This window comes from Scatophagus argus, chromosome 20 (assembly GCF_020382885.2).
Source record: "Scatophagus argus isolate fScaArg1 chromosome 20, fScaArg1.pri, whole genome shotgun sequence".
Lineage (NCBI taxonomy): Eukaryota > Metazoa > Chordata > Actinopteri > Scatophagidae > Scatophagus > Scatophagus argus.
Window position 1 is genome coordinate 3418160 of NC_058512.1, and position 4561 is coordinate 3422720.

The 4561-nt window shown below is 38.2% G+C and overlaps 1 long non-coding RNA gene across 1 annotated transcript; it reads right to left on the bottom strand.

Annotated features, from left to right (window-relative positions):
• Positions 1-251: 251 nt before the first annotated feature.
• LOC124051373 lies at positions 252-2968 on the bottom strand. The gene is made up of 3 exons (XR_006841819.1): positions 2669-2968; positions 1475-1529; positions 252-902 (listed from the first exon to the last, which is right to left on the bottom strand). It is a non-coding gene; the product is annotated as an uncharacterized LOC124051373 (long non-coding RNA).
• Between the last annotated feature and the right edge of the window lie 1593 nt (positions 2969-4561).

Genomic DNA, 4561 nt, shown 5'->3' on the forward strand with positions numbered 1-4561 from the left:
CTTGTATGTGCATTTACAAATGTATTCAGCAATTCACAGAGTACTGTCCAATGTAAAAAATAAAAAAATAAAATATTGTGTCTGTAAATGTCTGTGTGCACACTCTGGGATGTCATTGTACCAATATCAACAAGCATAGCTATAAAAAGGCAGAATATGAGCATTGGCTAGCGCTCTGCTCATTGTAAAGGCAAAACTTTGGCTTCAGTTTGCGCAGGACTTTTTATCCTCTGTCATACAAATAACTAAAACACCCAAATACAAGCAAACAATTACAGTTTCTATAAAAGAAAGATTGAGAGAATACCTTGCACATAATATCAAAAACATTATTATGAGCCCTCGACATGATTCTGAAGGGTTCACCATTTCCACTTGACAGCAGACAAAAGGAGAAGCAACAGGGACAGTTAGAGACGTGTCATCTACGAATGTCATTGTGTATCCACATTAACATAGGATGACTAGCAGTTAATGACGGCAGGTGAGGATGCTACCTCACTGAACAGGAGACTGGTTTTGGAAAGAACTTGCACCTATACAGAGAGAAATATGCTGGGTAAAAAGTTCAGACAGATGTGGACTCTTCTTGTCTCTTTTTCCCCCCTGAGTGAATAATCTCCTTCCTTACCAGTCTCTTGATACTCCTCAAGTCTGCTCCGGAAAGTGTGGGTAGTGTCGGAGTGTCAGCAGTATATTTTGACTATGTGAAGGTTGAGTGCGTGTAGGGATTAGAGGGAAGTGCTGTTTGAAGTGGGTATTACTCTTTTTATTCACCTCATGTGTATCTTTTCTTTATTTGCCTGGCAGGCTCATGCAGTGACAGAGTGACATGTCGGCCACTGCAGAGAGGAAAAGACGAGGGCCATGTTCAAGCTGCTCGTTGTCGTACCTCACTTCATCTGTATAATGAAAGATACAAACAATTAATTTTCCATTAAGTGAGTATATCGGTAGTCTTAAGAGGGTTGTAGATCTCATAAACGGCATTAAAAACGATTTTTTTGTGTGTTTTACCAGTTATGCTTGGCTTTATTTAGAATCTACACTTACTAGGGGATTAAATCTATTCATTTGCTTTTATTTAGCATTAAATGTTGGAACTTAAAACCTTGCTTGACTTGGGACTGCCTCCTGGGTGTAGTGGAAGTTGTAAACATGACATAATTTCACCCTTCAGTTGATTTGAGAAACTTGTTTTATTATGCTTCATGTGCTTGATTAAGGAATGAAATAAAGAAAACAACACACAAAAAGTCCTCAAGAACTCCTACAATGAAATCCTAATACAAACATACCTGAGAGCTGCATGAAGCACTAAATAAACCAGTTGGGCTTTTGTCTTTTTAAAGCCCAGACCTTCACAGCTCTGCATGGGCTGTTTTTCTGAGAAGTGGAGTTATTGAGGCTACTCAAGCTCCCCTGACAGCAATAGTCGAGCTAATAAACGCTAGATAATGCAAACTGCACTTACCTGTCTGGGAGAAAAACAGCTTGGCTTCAGTTTTCATCCCTTTAGTCTATGCTTCCTGTTTCAACAGAAATTCACAGGTCTGTTGTTGTTTATGACCCGACTCTTATCATCGCCAATTTTCAAGGCACGCAGGAGATGCTTAGGGACACAAAACTAAGAACTATTCCATTGTATTTTTGCATTACACACACACACACACACACCTGTCCTTGGGATGTTTTCTCAGCCTTTCTTGCTGTGTGAATTTAACAACCCAGAAAAAGGCATTGACTCTGTTTCCTCTCATCCTCTCAATTATGACGTTTCTAGTCTTCGAGACGTTTGTTTCATCCTCACTGTTTTCCAAGAGCAAAAGCTCTCTACATGGCTAAACATCATTTGGTGCAATTGAGAGAATATTTGGGTGAATGGACCCTCAAATAAAAAATAATGCTGTGGCCTTTAGTATAGCACTGAGTTAGCCCTGCTCATTGGCTCTAACAATCCGCTGATGATTCTGGTAATTATGGCATTTATTGTTTGACCTCTCTTGCCACTTTTGACATATTGCAATAAGCATGTGACTCATGCAGTGCAGTGTCATGGCTTGTCTCTTATTTATAAGACATTTATATTTAGTCAGGAATGGCAGGTTTTGTCCTCCCTCCTTGTCCATGTCATAAATATAAATATTCCCACACGGTATCTCCACAGTTTGACTAGCAATACCCAGCTGTAGTTATGTGAAACCGAATGAAACTTTCAAGACATTTAATTTTGAATGGAACAAGATTCCGAGTGATAGCGATTGATCCTACAGCTGCTGTGCCTCAAATGTAGATGTACTCATCGCCAGAAATCTTGGTGTCATCTTTGATCTAATCTAAAAATCTGACAAACATTGAGCACCATTGGAAGTAGCAGTTTTTATCTCACATCTATTGCACAATTAAAAGAAATTGTTCTACTTAGAGATCAGAGACAGTTCTAAAAGCCTTAATGCCTTCCCTTCTCAATGCTCCTTACACAAGACTCAGTTAGTTAGTCCCGTCTGTCCTGCAGTCTGGTTTAATAACCACTGGGCTCCTGGGTGATACTAAAAAGAGGGAGTACATCTCTCCAATGAAATACATACATAATTTTTTAAATTTTAAATCACTTCAGAGTTTGATACCAGTTCCTGACCTCATCTGCTCATATTCCACCACCACCTACCTTCTCTCTTCTGTAGTCTTTTGACTTGATGTGTAGCATTGACACCACGGAGAAAAGCTGCCAGGTGTCTAAAACAAACCACAGTGAGGTCAAAAATGAGGTTGAAAAACAAATATGCCTCATTCTCCTGAACTACCGACCAGTGTCTTATCTTAATGGCCTAAACTGGATCGCACCATCTGTTCAGGTAAACATGGGGTGATCTAAACAGTTGTAAGCTTTTATAGATAGTACAAAAAGTTAATGCTGACATCTAAGATTTAGATATGAGCACATGCAAATATGTTCAAGGGCATAAACTTTATCATCTAATGCAGCAACAGTCTTGTTTTTTAATTACCTGACAGAGCCCAGTCACTCATATTTAAAGGACATAAAGATGCACACCTGTTTTCACTTATCTTTCAAAGAAAGTGAACACCAAAAGCAACGACTGAAAACAAAACATGGCAATGTTGGGTGACCTAGTGAAAAAAGAATAAAGCAGCTCTTTCGCAATAATTACAATTTTTAATATCACAGTATTCATACCTGTAGCTAACATTTAAAATTCCCTTTGGACTCATTAGATACCTTCAACCCAAAAAGCGTCTTACTGAAGGAATGAACACAGCTGTGAACATACAGTGAATGTTGTAATTAGCCTATACAGTGATGAGTCACCTTCCTCCCACAGGTAACTCAAAGACAGCTTTAGAATTTATTCTAGAGCGCAGAAAACTCAAACCGAGAAGGGCTGAGCCATGACTAAAAAAGCTGTGCCACCTCTGAGAATTCCCAAACTTCCAGTCACTATCATGCAGCTGAATCTTTCCCCAGTACAATTATATTTGCATGACTGCTTCAAGACATCCATGATATTCCTCACATTTAGTGAAGTAAGCCTCCAGAGCTAAAAAAAAAAAAAATCCATTTGAATTGATGAAAAATAAATGAAAAAATATGTGATAAGAGACGGTGGGCAGTTATAAATCTTTAATACAGACATAAACAACAAGGACATGTCTATATCTTTGATTTATCATTTGCCTGACTGCATTAGGAGGTAATTATAGCACATCAGTCAGCCTGAGCCTTTATCTTCAGACTTTAATTTAAAAGCATGTCTGTTTTCCAAATGAGCTCAAACCACGAATAACACAAATGAAGGCCAGGATCAGATCCACAAGACAACTTGACAGCTTGCTAAGAGAATTCAGGGACCTGAAATGATCTCAGGCCAGAACAGGTGGAGTAAATTTCATGTAATTGCCTCATTCACTCTGTGCTCTTCATCAGCATGTCATGTTTGGGAGACTCTCATATTCTAATGTTGATGAATATTTAACAAAGAATCTATCGAAAACACATCTTTGCAATAGATAGAAAGAAATTTTTGATTTTTTTTGTCTTAAAATACTCTCTAATTAACTGTTATTGCTTGGATCCTTGTTTGAACTTTATACCTAAATTAGTCTTTGTTGATTTGTTTTGAAAATTTAACTTCAAGCTGCACTGATAAATATTGACTGAATAAGTTGACTCTTAGTGTAGCAGGCAGACATTTGCAATGGAAAATCTCTGACCAACTCATTGTAGCACCACACAGACAAGCTGACACCTCACTGGTGAATACAAAGGAGCATTTGGTAGCTAAAGAACCAGACATTTGGTTGGTGGTGACCAAAACAGAGCTGAAAGGAGAACATTGGACTAACATTTGCCAGGTGGCCAGAAAGAAAAGGCTCCATATGAATGATATTGTGTTTAGTGAGTGTTTACTGGGTATTTACTGAGTGTGTAAGACAACTGTATGTTACCATGGCTGAAATGCCAATTTAATATAACATCACGTTTGTGTTTGCAACTAAAAAAACTCATGCAGGTTTAATTGCACAAGCAGAGCCAAAATGA